Source organism: Pseudophryne corroboree, chromosome 5, assembly GCF_028390025.1.
Source record: "Pseudophryne corroboree isolate aPseCor3 chromosome 5, aPseCor3.hap2, whole genome shotgun sequence".
NCBI lineage: Eukaryota > Metazoa > Chordata > Amphibia > Anura > Myobatrachidae > Pseudophryne > Pseudophryne corroboree.
The window spans coordinates 148272165-148289972 of record NC_086448.1 but is presented as its reverse complement, the minus strand read 5'-3'; the positions used below and the strand labels follow the sequence as shown (position 1 = coordinate 148289972).

The window sequence follows — 17808 nt, the reverse complement described above, 5'->3', positions numbered from 1 at the left end:
CTGCACATTGTTAAAAGGTGGTAAGAGTGCCAACAGAGAGAGATAAGGGTCATCCTAGGAGTCCTCAATGATAAGCATGTGCCAGAGGGTTTTGGCTACTCCCCTGTATGTTATGACCACGCCCTTCATTTATTTGACACACCCCTTTCTGATCTGCACAGTGCCTGTGTTCTACTATATATCATCACAAAACATTGAAGATAATTCACATAATAATCATATACATTTATATTATGTACACACAAAGGGCCTAATTCAGATTTGGTAGGAATTAGACAGCTGTAGGGAAGCAGCTTTGCAAGTAAAATTCATTGCAGCAGGAGGTGTCTGAAGGAGATAGATGTCTCCTACATGCATTTGCGAGATCAGCTTTGGATCCCAGCCTTGGATCACTATTCGCAATGTTTACTCAGAAACCCGGGTAGACGTAGACCCTGGACTTGGCATACCTACAAAACGGGGGTAACATGTTGCGGCTAACAGAGGGCTGCAAGCAATATCACATGATCCCTTCAGCACATGCACAGAATTGGTTTTGCGTCTGTGCAGACCCCTAAACATCGGATATGTACGTAAACCATCGGGTTTATGTACAAATGTGAGTTAGGCTGAAATCCTGTTTTAGACAAAGTGGAGCCCAAAATGAACATATCCTCATAGCCTAATGTGCTCAGCACCATTAACGGCTGCAGTATAGGTAGGCAAAGGTTAGAAAGATCATCTGGACAGCGTACATAAGATACAGTAGCTCTTATATAGTTAACACTTAACCCTCTCTCACCCCCAAAAAAGCTGCCAGGCTTTCATGTACATAGTCTTTCCACCTTAGGGCCTGATTCAGACATTTATGGTAGTTCTGTATTCTCACAAATCTGATGGGTTTTATCTGCGTATATACAGTGTCCGCACTGAGCGTGTGTAGATCTGATCCTCCGATGTTGCACACGCTGCAGCTGCAGAAATCATGTGAGCGACAGTCTGCGGCTGTTCGGGGGGTTGTGTTGGGAAGGGGGGAGCATTACAGAAAATGGGGGCAAGCTGAAGCCATTGGCTGTGACCGCAGACGCAGTATCACTAGCACCAATAGTGTGGTTTTGCTGAGCTGTCGGATGGCCGCCCAATGTTCATGCAGTTGATACAATGGATATGGGATCTTTGGTCACAGCCAGCAGATCTTAGAAAGCTATCAATGGTCATCATTTTACTAAAGACACCTCCTGCTGCATTAGCATATATAACAAGGATCCTCTGCATCCGAAGTTGCAGCACCAATCCAAACTGCGTCCCTCTCTGAATCAGGCCCTTGATCGATCCAGTAAGCTCAGTTCTTCCAGTACCGACGTGGTGATGTGACCCCAGTAGGTGTCTCTCAGTCCCGCTCCCCGTCTGTCAGTGTGCCGGTGCTGCTCTCCTTCCTGCTGTCATGGTGAGCTGTTCCTGGTGAGGATAGAGCAGCAGTGCCCATTAGGTCATGTCATGATATATACATACTGTAGAGACTGGATATGGGATCCCAGCGCTTGTCAAAATACCGACAGCAGCAACCCAGATTTTTAAATCCCAACAGCTATTGTTAATCAAGTTAACTCTCATCCTGCAGCCTGACCCTAACCCTCCCTGGTGGTGCCTAACCCTAACCTCCCTACCCACAGCCTAATCTTAACCCTCCCCAGTGGTGCCTAACCCCTCCCCCTCGCGACGCAGCCTAACCCTAACCTTCCCCATCCACAGCTTAATCCTAATCCTCCCCTCATAGCTTAAATCTAGCCCCCCAGTTTACCAGTGCTTAAATCTAGCCCCCCAGCTTACGGCAGTCTTGCGTCGGGATTCCGGCGGCCGGGATCCTGGCGCCGGCATTTCAATCACTGTCTGGATAGCGGTATTGGCATTCTTAGCTGTGTCAGGATTCCGCCATCGGTTTTCAGACTGCTGGGATCAAGGCTGCATCCCTTGTAGATACATACAAAACAAAACCAATAATAGCTGTTTGGTGCTCTCAGTACATAGTATAAAATACAACTCCAATTCCATAGGAATATCCAATGAGCCACGTGATTCTTCCTGCAGAAATTAACGTGCCTATAGTGCTAAATCCCGATTCTTGTGCTATGCAATTGTAAAAAATTGGGCACACTTTTTTGTATCTTTAAACCTGCATGACTAAAATAAAAAAAATGTGAACAGCCTGTACTCAATGTATATATAAAACAATATAAATGTGTATTAAACCTCCTAATGGCTGATGTGTGCCTCCATTCTAACAGTAAAAACATCCTATATCCTTATACTAAGAATAAAGACACGGAGACTTGAATTTTGGCAGAAAATTGTTAGCTATTTATTGTAACCCTAACCACTAGAAAAAACCTGTAAAAGGAAATATTAAATTAGCTTATAATATTAACCGAATATGGTGGCAGAAAAAAGAACGGCTAAAAACCCACTGAAGATAACCTCAAAGACATTAAAACTAAAACAATCCTAATCTACCTCAAAAACCATACATAGGTATCCAACTCAGACCTGCACGCTGACCACCCACTCTGATGGGTGATGACGCTGCCCCGTGTCGGGTGATCTATCGGCCTTAAAAGTCAATGGAGGTGAGTGCACCTAAACCACACCAACACCGTAAAAACTGTGACTAACAAGCCAAACCAGAACCTGCCGTTCTTTTCCGCCAAACAAATAGCTAACGAGAAAACCACAACTAACAACCTAAAGCCACAAAAAACTCCGTGCCTAATCAAACCAAAATGGGGTGGGAGGGCGGGAAGGCAAACTAAAAGAGACCCCTAATGAACTATACATCCCCTATATATACTGGTCCCTCCCCTACCTATAATTGGCTGTAACCTATCATGTCATTTTGGTCCACACCCATCAAAGGAGGTTTACCTCTCTCCATTCCCATGTCTGTCATTCTGTTCTCCTAAACCTCCTAATGGCTGATGTGTGCCTCCATTCTAACAGTAAAAACATCCTATACCCTTATACTAAGAATAAAGACACGGAGACTTGAATTTTGGCAGAAAATTGTTAGCTATTTATTGTAACCCTACCCACTAGAAAAACCTGTAAAAGGAAATATTAAATTAGTTTATAATATTAACCGAATATGGTGTCAGAAAAAAGAATGGCTAAAAACCCACTGAAGATAACCTCAAAGACATTAAAACTAAAACAATCCTAATCTACCTCAAAAACCATACATAGGTATCCAACTCAGACCTCCACGTTGACTACCTACCCTGATGGGTGATGACGCTGCCACCTGTCGGGCGATCTAGCTGCCTTAAAAGTCAATGGAGGTGAGTGCACCTAAACCACACCAATACCGTAAAAATTGTGACTAACAAGCCAAACCAGAACCTGCCGTTCATTTCTGCCAACAGCGAAAGCCTCTTCTACAGACGCTTTGCATCGCCACCATACCCTCAACCTAACTCCTGCAACCCCTCAAACAGATCCTCCAGGAAAAACATCATCCCTTCCTTGGACAAATGAACACCATCAGGCCGAAAAAGGTGAGTGTCACGGAACCGAATCCTAGCGTGGCGAACCACTGTCCCTCCGTGAGCCAATACCCACTTTGCTACCGCTGCATTCACCTTTTGCCTGGTCTCATCAGTAGGGCGCCCATCCGCCACTCCTCGCCAACGCAACCTTGGCACAATCATTGAGAACACCAAAACACAGCTAGGCCAAGCTGCGGCAATACTTGACAAATCTTCCACCATGGACCATCTCAAATCTAAAGACGTCCTTTTACCCAGATTGTTACCACCCAAATGGACAACCAGGACCCTAGGGACACCATGCTCGCTGGCTTGACTGACCAACCTACCCTTCAAATCCTGACACATCATTCCACGCCAACTAAGCCAACGAACACTATGAGCCTGGAGGAAAAAACGCGCCCCTTCCGAGGCCAAAAACCTGGCTGCCCAGTAAACAAAAGAGTGACTGATTACCCATACTGACAACTCGTCTTCCACCCAACCTAAAGTGAAGAAAAGGAATAAAAAGTCGGTTAGTAAATGTCCTAACATGAGCTTAATACACAAATTAACCTGAAGGATCTGCCAAAAGAAAAAAAGTTTTGATTTCTCAATGAGTCACGACCTAGCCGTGCTAAACAAGCTTCAAGCCAATCGAAGCATAACATAAAGGCACAAAGGGAAAGATAAAATAAAACAAAGCAAAAGTAAAGGAAGGGGGGGGGGGGATGGGAAAACATAGAAGAACTCAGCTGGAGGTGAAAGCTTAAAAAACCTGCTGAGGGACTTTTAATTGGAACCAATCAGCCGAATTATGGTAAATTGAAATTCAGTCCGTCAGGTCAGGCAAAAAGTGCAAAAGAACTCCAGACCCCCACTGCCAATAGTAGCGAGTAGCTAATCCCTGAGTAGGATGAACAGGGGAGACAAACGGACACAAACTGTACAATGACGGACTCAACAAATCCAACAGTAAACCTCTTAACCTCAGTAACTCATAAATCCGGGGCGAATATATCGCTTGTAACTGGAAGACTTCCAGCGCCCCACCGCCTGAATATCCGCAACGTGAAAACCCGCCGCTGCAGCCGTCATCGCAGCCCCGATTCGAAAGGAATGCGTACCAAAAGCAGTGGGTGAAAGGCCCAAGCCGGCCAGACAGCGACTGTGCATCCAGCGAAATTGATACTTCATCAATGGTAAACCGTCATAATGCAGCAGCCAGGATCCCCTCGCATCGGGCCGTACTGCCGCATATCTCATTGCCAACATTACCGGGCAAATGCGCTCATCCAGAGACGATACCAAAGTGACCCATCGCCCTCTACCCACTTGGTCCGTCTTAGAGCGACGCAGTCTACACAGCAAAGACCTCTCACCCACCACCACATTGTCTCGGAGCATGCGCGAATCTGTCCATTTAGATGGCGCCACCAATTCTGAAACCCAAAAGGCTCCATGATAAGCCATGGAGAACGCCAACTCAAACAATAGCGACTCAAAAAGTGAAGACGCGACCCCGGCTACCGCACTGATGACAGCTGGCAGCAGGGCCGCGTCGATTGGGCGCCGCCCATCTGACGGCGCTGGCGCCACACGCGCCCACCCTTTCATCGCCTTTACAAGGAGGCCGCTCTTTGTCACATCAGGAAAGCCCTTCAATTTATTGAAAAAAGAAATCCCTGCTAGGTACCGGGACACCACTGCTCTAGACCTACCCATGACAAAAAGCTGCCAAATAAAAGAAAACATCAACCGATGCCTGCTCTTACCTTCTTGCCCCCGCCCTTGGACAAACTCTTCCCACTCACTCCAAGCTTGACTGTAAGCCTTGAGCGTGTTCGGAGCTACAGACCGCATCGCTAAGCTCTCCAGTCCGGACCGATCACATGTCAGGACACTGAAACCCCCGCGCATCGGCCTCAGGTGCTAACAGCCGAAACCTGTCCCACTGCCCGCGGGACAATGCGTCGGAAATTCCGTTCTCAATTCCCGGAACATGCTGCGCGTGAAAATATACATTCCGACGCAAGCAAGTCAGCAACAGCTGCGCAAGCACCCTCAAAACCACCAGCGACTTTGCCCTCTGATTATTAATCGCATGCACCTCGCCCAAATTGTTTCATCTAATCAAAATGCTGCGATCGGCCAGACGCTTACCCCACACCTCCAAAGCCACCATAATGGGGAAAAGCTCAAGCAGCAAAAGGTCTTTAGCGAAACCTTCGTGAGACCATTCCTCTGGTCAAGGGGCCACACACCAAGAGCCCTCTAGATAGCATCCGAACCCAGAGGAAACTGCCGCGTCGGTAAATAGCTGTAATCCAGCATTGTCAACCGTAGGGGCCAACCAGATACGCACCCCATTGAAGTCCTCCAGGAACGAAGCCCAAACGGCCAAATCCCTCTTAATCTCGGAGGACAAGCGAATGAAATGATGCGGTTTGGCACACCCCTCCGTCGACCTTTCCAACTTTCGGCAAAAAACCCTGCCCATCGGGATGACCCGACATGCAAAGTTCAAGAGGCCCAATAGTATTTAGATTGTGCACATAATATCCATAATTTTTAAAAAAACATATCCATACCGGAATGCTATATATAAGAAAAAATACTATGGCAGCGGAACTCATATGGCACCGGAAGTTGCATACGGACACTGGAACGCAAACACAGGAAGAAGTCCGTATCCACCAATAGTATACTCATACCAACACGCTATAATTAGACAATAGTAGTATGACAATGGAACGCACACGTCACCGGAAGTCACATCCGGGTACTGGAACGCAAAACCAGGAAGAGGTCCGATGGGAGAACACAAACGCAACCGGAAGCTCATTTGCTACCCCAATAAATAGACGAGTGAATGCCGGGTGGATGAATCTGCAATCCTGAGGAAGCCTTACCAAAGGCGAAACGCGTTGATCACAGATCTCATCGATCCTGAACTGTGCCGCTCAGCGCTGAGAACGGCTCGCACAGGATATCCGTCGGCGGACCCTGGACTCACCCGTCACAAGGTATATGACTCCACTGGATACCCTCAAATAAAATAAGGACACCAGACACAGGAGATACAAAGGTATTTTACCAAATCTATACCCATACTTCAAAGGGTTATACGGAGCACATCAGGACAGAAGTGCACCTAGGAACTGATCCATTTTAACTGGAATTTGAAAGTTTCTTATATATTGGCACTGTGAGATTACCCCTTTATTCATTTAAATTATATGCCAATACCCACTGAGCGGATAAGACGCTAACCAGCGCACCACTCTGGTTGGGATTTTTGTTTTAATTAAACAAACTAATTGTTTTTTCTTTTCTTGGATACATGGTATCAGTTAACATCCGAATGGACATATAATCTATGTGCACAATAGTGACCTAGTCTGTCTGTATGTTATATGTAGTTTGTCCTTCTGTTTACCGGTAATAGGTGTCAATTATCCTACAATTTTGCCAATATTGGTTAGAACCTACATATCAGAGATATATATTGCCCCATTCAGTCCTTTGTTAAGAGGACCTCCATATATATATATTCATTTAATATCAGGAATTCCATCTAGATTCCATAGAACAATATCTATTTCTTATTTTTACATTGATTAATTTCTCATTCCTAGAGGATCTTTATTGTTCCTTTCATGAAATGAATTTTATTGTATATATGAATTAAATTTTTAAACCAATAAATATCATAGATATACTATATATTTCTTGTCACTCATTCTTCTGCCTATTTTTGCGCTGGGAAATACCCCCCTTTTTTCACACATTCTGTATTTATAGTGGAATTAGGTAGTGATTCCACAATTTTCCATAGCAGCATCTGAAGTAGAAGTGAGTGTACTGTCTCCATTAGCGCAGTGTCAAAACCTTTTGTCCTTAACTCTCACGTCGCCTGCAACCGGCAGGTGGAAACCAAACTTGAACCCCTGAAACAAAAAACTAGCGACTTGCCTATTTGGATACCAACCAAGCCACTTGGACATGGCATCCAACTTAATTGGCGCTGGAGCCCTGCTGAGCGCTACCAGGGGCTTTACCATAGCCATGCTTACCCCCTCTTGGGCCCTGCCGATCCCCCTTAAAACAGTTGTAGGCCGAGGGTGAAAACCGCCGCATTGCAAGCATGAGTGTCGAAAACGACACTGCCTGCCGAAGGAACAGGTTGCGTTATTATATGCAAAGCATTTACCCTTCGCGGGCGCCTGCCCGCCCCCGCGATTAGCAGCTCTTCCTTTCCTGCTCGACCCCGCCTCTGCGCTAGCTCCCTGGGCGGACGACCCAGCGTGCTGTCCATCTGCCCCCGGATTCCGGGGTTCCTTCGCAGCTTGAGACGTGCGAGTGGCCTGAAGCCACACCTCCACGTCTTTGCACCCAAAATCAATTATATGCAAGCAATCCTGCTTTTCCCTAAACTTCTCATCATACCCGCGCCATTCTACTCCTGTCGACGACCGCTGCATATCGTGTATCAGGTGCAAGTACCGGATGACGTTCATGTGCTCGTCCGGCCTATCCTCCAAATAACACGCCGCAAAGACTCAGAAGCCAGCCAGCCAATTGTCAAACGACCGGAACGCCTCAGCTCCTATGCCCTTCTTAGCTTTTGCTGCCTTATACTCTTTCTTAGCATCCTTAGTCAGCATGAACAAATCCACGTAATCGCCTCTACCAATTTTCTTCCGGCAGCTATCCCATAATCTCCGTAACACTGCTGTATAGTCACAGTGCACCACTCCTGGCAAATTAAGGCGCTTGCGCCTCTTCCGCTTCTCCCGCTGCCCAGCCGCCCTTTTTGCGTACTTGGCAGCCTGCTTCTTCGCTCTAGTCGTGCTACTTACCTCGGACGCTTGCGACGATAAGGATGAAGAAGAAAAGGAACTGTCAGAAATAGTGCGCGCGGAGGAGCCCGATGCCGAAACCTCCACCTCACCTGACGATGACGACCGCTCGGACTCAGACGCCACAGCTGTGTGAATCTCAAAATCCTCGTCCCCATCATCCTCCATCTCGCCAAGCTCTCCTGAATAAGAAAACAAAGAACGGGACCTGGAAACCCCTGCCGTAACCGTCAGTCTGATCCGAGATACTCCCGCCTGCTCAATACGCGAGCGCCTCACCCCTGTTGGCGGGTTGCCCAACTGTGCTGCGGCCTCCTCCAACTCCTGGCAAGCGTGCGCAATCCGCCGCACCACCGAACCCGACGGCGCGGCAGAAGCCCCCCTGACCCCCCGTGTGCCCGCATGACGCACCGAACCCAGGGAGGCAGCTGCCACCAATGGGGCCAAAGCCGACACCACTGATGACAGCGCAGATGCTAGGTCCCCTGCGGCCACCTATTCGCCACTATCCTCCCGGCCCCTGCCAAGCGAGACTTCCGGGGCATCCAGTGCCCCACTCCGCCTCCTACCCTGGCCCACATAATGTGCCGAGGAGGGCCCTGCCCCCAAAAGGTCATATTGCCTGGGTGACCTACCGGTCCACCTTCTGAACCCCTGTCCTGCCCTCTGCACCCCGCCTCCCTCACTCATCCTGTCCTCCAATGCCCGGCCACCACTGCCAGCCCCGACCTGCGCTCTCATACCTGCCCCCAGCCGGGAGGCTCCAGGTTCCTGAAGCCTGGAGCTCCCCTGAGCCACAGGGAAGGCAGCCCCCTCAGCCAAGTTACCAGCAGGAATATCAGTGTGAACAGAATTACTAATGCCGTCCGCCCCCCGCCCCCTCCGCTGTCCCCGGCCGTAATACGCCACTGAGGGAGGCAGCAGGGGAGAGATACCATCACAAGCCGCCGCTGCGCGCACACATGCACGAGCGGGGCCAGCAGCAGCAGGGACGGACGCGCGCGTTCCGTGCCGAGCGCGCTCCGTGCCAAGCACGCTTTCCCCTGCACAAGGAGAATTCACGGACAAGCAAAGGATGAAACAACTGACATCAGTTGCCCGTCACTTCTATACTTGTCACGGGAGCAGGTATGAAGAGCTACAAATCTTTGGTCTAGAAAGGATCAGACTTGGAATACGAGGAGGAAACTTAACTGACAGTTACCCGGGCAACGGCGGCTAGCCGCTGAGAGCCGAGAGACAGACCGCTGCTACACGCTGCAGAGCAGCGGCTGTATGTGGACTCCAGCAGCGTTAGGAAACCGCTGACAACCGCCTCAAACCTCACCCACTGAAGTCAGCACACGGCTTCGGCTTCACTGCACCTCCAGAGCCTTTTTTCCAACAGGACCTACCAGCGGCAGTTCTCCACAGGCAGCCCCTTTGGGATTGGTATCGTATGAACACATACATCATACCCAACAAAACCCCCCCTTTTTTTTTTCTCAGCATATTTATTACAGCCATAATAGGCTATTAATTTGCCTTAAAATATTTAGATGCTGCCTGTGTGTGTGTGTGTGTGTGTGTGTGTGTGTGTGTGTGTGTGTGTGTGTGTGTGTATTATATATAGTGAGCAAATCTCATGCACTGTCTCTATATGTCTATCAATGATAGCTTGAGTCCTATAGCTATCTGATTATTACAGTACATGTACATATTCTGATTGCTCCAAAAGGTGCTGGACTTGTACGGTATCTAATTGGTATTGGGAGCTAACTGGTATATTGTTAAGTACGGCAGACTATTGTACAAAGAATCTTTAAGCTGTATATTAGTTCTAACCTTGCAGCAAATTGCTACTTAATTATTTCTATGTGCATTGTCTTCTGCTGTGGATATCAAAAAATATCCTTAGCTGTTTCCTGCTCTCTCTCTCACTTTAGTCTCTCTGACATGATGTTTTAAAAGAATAATTTCTTTGCAAATATATGATCAGGATAGAGGCTCACATACAGTGAGATTTTGTCTTTGGGGTGTGTGTGATATAAATTATTTGAGGCTACATATACCATTTTTTTACAGCAACAGGATTGCTAGAATTGTTGCCTTATCATACATCACCACCCTATCCTGGCTATGCAAGTGGACGCCCTTGCATAGAATTTCTGTATATGTTAACTGTCCTCAATGTAATTTTGTCGAATTGCACAGTGGATGCCCCTGTGTATAATTACTGCATATGGTTAATATTGCTACAATTTCATTTCTATGGGCATGAGATAATTCTAGATACTGAACACACGACTGATTCAGATCACCTTTGATATATCATTTTGGCGATACGGGTATTGGGATTGACTGAACGGACAGATTAAATAATTGCGGACATACCCCGCTGGAGATGCCCGATCTCGTCTGATCTTGGAAGCCAAGCAGTGGAGGGCCGGGTTAGTACTCGGATGGGAAACCACCCTGGAACACCCTGGTACTGCAAAAAATTCTTCTGCCCGATCTAGAGTGATCCCCAATAATACCAATTGGAATTCGGTTATGTATGACTTATGATTTAATTCTCTACGACTAAATAATCCTGAATAGGATTGCTGTAGAATAAATGATGGTCATACAACATACAAAGATGTTACTGTGATCTCAGTAAAACCAATAGCCCAAATATTTGGATTTCCGGTTTTTATTGTGGTATTGAAAACCACATGAATTAGACACAATACAGTGTTATATTTTCGCGTAGCTATACTATTCACGTACAATTTTCTCCTACAATCCTATTTTAATAATGAATTAATAAAATTATGTTTTATCAGAATTGATTAATACACATCCAATCCTCTGAATTGAGTGCTCCCTCACAAGTCTACTTTCCAACTCTCTTTTGTTGGATTTTCTTAACCAAGGAGAATTCAGGCCTGCAGGGGAGAGAGCCGCTGGCCGAGATCCGACCACCGCCTCTCCCTGCCTGTCCGGCGCCCATCGCCCACCCCGCCGTCCACGGCCGGCAGGTACTTGCGGCCTAGCTATGGGCGACGGAGGCGGCACGAATCCTCCTGAAGGAAAGCGCGCAGGCCCGTCCTGGCGCGAACGCTCGCGCCCATGGGCCCGTGAAAACTGTGCAGAGACGGAGGGAGCCACAGGCCAAGCCCCGGCCACAACTCCCTCCCTAGACGCGTACCGGCGTCCCCCCTGCCACCCGCATCCGGACCCCAACAACGGCTCCGTCAACTGCGGCAGGGGAGACTGAGATGGACCTACCACCGCCACGCGTGCCGGCGGACGAGGAGGCCAAACGGGCGTCCGAGGCTACTGGCTCCACAACAGCGCCCTCTCCACCACCTTCTGAGCGGTAGCGAGCAGGGGCCCGGGGGGAACGCTGGGGTCGGGCTGCGGCAGCCATGACCAAAGAAGGGACAAGGAGGGGGAGGTGCAGAGTACTAAATCCCCTAAAGCCAAGCGAAGCTACAGGTAACCAGCAGGGGTAAAAGCAAAACTATACTAATGCACTAAAAGCACTACCAGAGCAAGAGAATAAAACTGTCCTATTCAGGACTGCATACACTCACCAGCAAGGCAAACTAAAAGAGACCCCTAATGAACTATACATCCCCTATATATACTGGTCCCTCCCCTACCTATAATTGGCAGTAACCGGTCATGTCATTTTGGTCCACACCCATCACAGGAGGTTTAACTCTCTCCATTCCCATGTCTGTCATTCTGTTCCCCTACTGTGCCCAGTAATAGTAGTAAAAACATGATTGGAAACTTTTTTTTGTAAATTCATGAGTTAAATTTGGGGTGTAAAAAAGTTGATTTTGGTGTAATTTGAAGCCACTGTAACTCCCAATTGCAATGTTTAAATCAATAAAATTAAAATCCTTAAAATGTTTAATTGATCATTAGGGGGGTGTCCCAGGTGTTCTGAACCATGGGCCTAATTCAGACCTCATCGCTGTGCTGCAAATTTGCCTCCTGCAAGTGTGCAAATGCATGTGTACGCCGTGTAAAAACTTTGCCATGTAGCGGACAGCTGCAAATCTGTGCTCAACTCACTCACCATCTAATGATTTTTCCAGTCTGCGTTTTTCCAGACACTCCCAGAACACGGCCAGTTACCACACCTAAATGCCCGCTTCCTGTCAATCACATTCCATACGCCTAATGATCGAAATTTTCACACCATTCTGTCGCTGTTTTGAGTCACGCATGCGCAATGCTGTACATACGCACGCACAATCATTAAATAATCGGCCGCTGTGCGAATTCGCACAACAACAATCAGGTCTGAATTGGGCCCCAAGTCCTGGCATTTTTATCTTAAAGATTTTTCCCAAGTTTACACCTGTTCTGAAGTGGTGGGAAAAAAAAGATGTGTTAATTCCTCTAGGAATTACAGAGACATTGGGCCGGATTTAAATGTTCTCACCCCTTCCCCTCACCACCACCTCCCAGCTGTGATCGCACCCGCTGGCAGTATTCTAATGTTACTGCTGACGGGCATGACAAGTTAATTTCAGCGAGCTGAAATGCGCGTAAAGAGACCCGTTTGGGTGCCTAAACGGGTCTTTTCACCATCGCACCTGTTACTTTAGTTTGTTTTAGGAGCTTTGAGCGCCTAAAGCCGACTGTAATGGGCACGATCAGCGTAATAACGGAGGCCATTTGAATATCACCCCTCTATCTCACGTCACTTTAGACGGGAGATAGGGGGTGCAAAAGATTTGAATTCCCCCCTAAAAGTCTTGCGTCTAGTTTTGGACGCTGCAGAAAAAATAAAATTACTGGCAGTGCAGTGACTCTGTCAGCACTAGGTTACTAGGAGACAGAGCCAGATTAGCTGCGGGGTGACGGGGGCGGTCTTACCGGCGCACCCACACATAGAGAGCCCACACACACAGCGGTGGCTGCAACCAGAGGAGGCGGCCGGCATTGGGCTTAAGAAGACGCAAATCCAGGGAGATCCAGTGCACTGATGCTGCAGTGATCATGGCCACAATCAACTGCGGGGCGGGCTGCTGCTGCTGGGCACAGAGCGGCGAATAGTGTGTATGTAAGTATATATATATATATATATATATATATTGATGGGGGCCCCTGGGCAACAAACCTGTGGGGGGACCTTAATTTGGCCCTGCTAGGAGACCTTAGCACTATGCCAAAGTCTAATGCAAATGGTGTGCTGCCCATTTTCTCAGTGATTTATGCAGTGCTGCTGTTTCCAATGTAGGACTCCGGAGAGGTAAGTATTCAGGAAATGAACCTGGATAAATATGAGCATGAAGTTATGTGACAACTAAATGACCCATTGACATACAGATGTGTCCACTTACATCTTTGCTTTAAGTTACGGCAATCTCTTTATGGGATTGTGGGAGACCGAGATCATCTGGTCCACTAAGGTACTCGGAGCAAGCCTGGTGTCCTATGCCCGGTATATCGATGATATTTTCTTTATTTGGAGAGTAGGTGAGGACACATCGAAAGCATTCTGTTCCCTTCTAAATGCAAATAATAATAACATTAAACTTTCTTTCACTATGGACAAACAATTAACTTTTTGGACATAACAGTTTATATACAAGAACAGAGGATTAACACAAAAACTTTTTCCAAGCCAACTGATTGTGGTTCTATATTCCGTCCACCAGTTGTCATCATGAAAACTGACTCTATTTGATACCAGTAAGCCAACTTAAGACACTTAACCTCTTGCCTGACATGGTCGCATCAGATGCGACCATGCATGCAAGTGCTCTATCTGACCTGGTCGCACAGGATGTGATCAGTCAGATAGAGTGTGTTAGCAGCGGCAGGAAAGAGAAACTTCTCTCCACTGCTGTTGTCAGAGGGACCAGAAGGTCCCTCTGCCTCCCTGCACTCTCCCCTACTGATTGCCATGCTGATGATCACTGCTGATCGGTCAGCACGGCAGGATCCCCCTCTCCCCCTCCAGTGGCTGCAGACAGTGGCAGCCGCTGGGGAGTGTAAATTAACCCTCCCAAGCCACCCCCAGAACACCCCCTGTATACCTGGAGGCTGTCCCGGCTTTCAAAATGAAAGCCACAATGGTCGCGATGTTCCCGATCGATGTTTCGATGTTTGAAAACTTTTAAATAATATATATATTTATTTTTTTTACTAAAATCATTTGGTATAGAGTTACATTCATGTTCTTCACCTAATTCAGTCATAAAAAAAAACCCTGACAATTTCGGAGCGGTTTTTGGCGAAATAAATCGTCAGTTAAGTGGTTAAAAGAAACTGTAGCGATGATATGATCTTTCAATCACAAGGCACAGAATTAGTCCATAAATTTGAATAATGTGGCTATAATAAAGAGAAAGTGAATAAAGCCAGGAGTGAGATTGATGTAGTGGAATGAAAAGAACTTTTAGTAGATAATAAACTACAGAGAAAGAAAGATGGGAAATTTGAATGGGCCTTTATTATGGAGTTCAATACACAACATAAATTGATCGAACAAATTCTAAGAAAACATTGGGGGGATCCTGAAGAAAGATCCTGTGATCGGGACTCTCGTTCCCGAGAGACCGGTCCATATCTACCGCAAGGACCCCAACCTAAAAACTAAACTAGTGTCAAGTGCCCTTCGACCCCCACCCCCTCCATTAAAAGTTGTTTCTAAGGGCTTCTATAGATGCGGGAGCTGCATCGGTTGCAGAAAAAAGAGAGGGAAATAATAAAATTACTAATATCTCTATTAACAATGAAGACATTGATATTAAGGATTTTATAACATGTGATACTAAAAATATGGTGTATGCCATCAAAAGTAAATGCAACTTGTTCGGCATTGGCCGGACATCACGTCCCCTTAAGACTCGAAGAGAACACATTAGAAATGTTAAGAAAGGGTTAGAGACTCACTCATTGTCGTTACATTTTCAAGAGAAACACAACTCTTTGGTTTCTGATATTACAGTTTTTTTCAGATTAAGACATATTAAAGGCACCATAAGAAATGGAGATACAGCCAGTTTTTTTTAGCAAAAACTGAAATGAGTTGTATCTATAATTATAATACTCTTAGTCCACATGGATTAAAATGGTTCCTTTAGCTTATTTCCATTTACCGAGTGCGTTCATCCTGTTTTATTTAGAGACTTATTATTCTGTTGATGTTTTAGCTACGTGAGATATTGTAGACAAATGTAATTTTGTGGATATTGTCATTTTTAAGCCCTGAGAAAATTATATTAGGACTGATATTTTATTGTATTCTAGAAGTCCTCCAAATAAAAACTACATTTCCCAGGGCTCTTTGCGCTAGTGCCTATTCGGAACATCAATATAATAGTACTTCCGGTCTCTAAGCGAAAAGAATATACATTCCCCATCGACCATAGTGGGAACTTCGGAGACACGGAGGCGAATCGCGGATAGTAATTGCTGCTAACTACCTGTCGCGACCACATGACATGCATCACATGACCTGTTGAGTACATGGAGGAATAGATAGACTACACTTCCCATCAGTACCGATAGCTGGGAACTTCCGGTCGGCGACGGAATTCACTTTATTATTGTTGTTCTTTATAAAAAAATTATTAGTATTTGTGTCTTCATTAGAATTATTGTGACCATGTTCTGTGTATGTATATAACCTGAAAAGTAATATTACTAAATAGAGCACGGGTAAATAATTTTAAAAGTTATGCAATGTCATTTCCTGTTTCAATGCAATTGGCAACTTTAACTATAAATATCCAGCTCCTGCACACTCCATTACATTTTGATAAAGGTCACATGACCGAAACGCGTTGATACGGACACCTGTAGTGTGAGCAGCTGTTTTTAACTACTTGAATCTTGTTTTTGTTTTTTTTAAACTTTATATATTTTGCGTATTGGATCCTTTTTTATCGATACTGCTTGTCTTTTGGATGCCACATTGTGACTTTGCCTTCTGTGAGGATCCCTGTATGATCCAATAAATTTGGAACTTTTTTTATGACAAGCTGTGATTACAAGTGATTTTTCTGGAAAGGGATCTAAGGAAAGAATACATCCCTATACTGCACAAAGATACCTTAATAGGAGCAGCTTTACACCTCTGATTGTGAGTCGCTGTGTGTAATAATTATTTACACTCCAAAGATACCTAAATGTGCTTGCAACCTGTTTGTTCCCTGTGAGTTTTGGGGTACGCCTCTCACCTTGTAAGCTATTTGTCTCCCTGTGATTCACCTTTCCTCCGCACCGTGAGGGTTGATAGGCACGGGATTGGACGTCTGAGATTGTGATAAAGATACCTTGATGTGCACATATTCACTCTTATTTGGGTGAGTGGGGTACGCTGCAGTACAACATCTGTGTTACTATCACCAGTACCTACCTTTTGTATAAGACATACTAGGGTATTAAATTATCCGCAAATTCACGGCAATTTTTCGCCTGAAATTTTTTTGCGGCAATCGGGCGAAAATTGCCGCGAAAACGCTCCGTTTTTCGACCTATTTAATTCCAAACGGGTTTCACGTGAAAATTCTTGCAGTGAAAAGTGCAGGTGAAAATGGGGAAATCATCCTGTACCCCAAAAAATGCTAAACTAACATAGGAAAACAGAAGAGAAGTGTATTAGAGATCACATTAGAGAGTTTTGGGGGACTTAAATTGTGTGAAATGGCCGTTATATGCATTTTTTTTTAAAAATGCAAAAAAATTATAGAAAGCAAGTTTTTTTGAGCAAAATAAATGCTCTCGTTAAATTTGGGGTACATGAAAATGGGTATAAGTATATATTTGGGTCATTTTAGGGTACTTTAAAAAAAAGTGGAAAAAGACCGATTACTCCCATCTGCAAGCCTAAAAACATCTGTCCCACTCATAAAGCACCCCAATATACCTGTCCCATACCTTGAACCCCAATTTCCATCACTTTGAACTTTTTCACCCCAAAAATGACATGTCATTATTGGCCAATTAAAAATAATTAAACTTCAACGTGCCTAATTAGTCATTAAGGGGGGTGTCCCAGGAGTTCTGGACCATATCCAAACATTTTTACCTTAAAATAGTGACTTTTTCCAACTTTTCACCTGCTTCACAGTAGGTGAAGTGAAATTAGTGAAAAAATGATCACCGATAAATTTTCACGGAAAATTGAAAAGGCTGTAAATGCGTTTCGCGGGAAAAGTCAGTTTTTTTCGCGCGAAAACCGGACTTTTCACGTGAAAAGTTCGTTATCGCTGCTAATTGAATATACCCCATACTGTACTACACATTGGTTGTTTTTTTCTGGTTTTACTTTTCGTAGTGGAATCGACATACCGGACATTTATCATTGGAAGAAGATTCATCATAAGAGTATTCAAGTTCAAACTCAAAGGACGTAATATCACTTTCATTTTTTAGCGCTCAGTGTGTTTAGTAAGCTTGAATTCTGTATGTCATTTTGGTTTGTAAATGTGGTGACGTTTATACTCAAGCCG

At 45.6% G+C, this 17808-nt stretch overlaps 1 long non-coding RNA gene and 1 pseudogene across 1 annotated transcript; one reads left to right on the top strand and one right to left on the bottom strand.

Annotated features, from left to right (window-relative positions):
• Positions 1-231: 231 nt before the first annotated feature.
• LOC134928875 (uncharacterized) lies at positions 232-13847 on the bottom strand. The gene is made up of 3 exons (XR_010178091.1): positions 13687-13847; positions 1810-1949; positions 232-1437 (listed from the first exon to the last, which is right to left on the bottom strand). It is a non-coding gene; the product is annotated as an uncharacterized LOC134928875 (long non-coding RNA).
• LOC134930185 (5S ribosomal RNA) lies at positions 10719-10838 on the top strand (annotated as a pseudogene).
• Positions 13848-17808: the final 3961 nt, after the last annotated feature.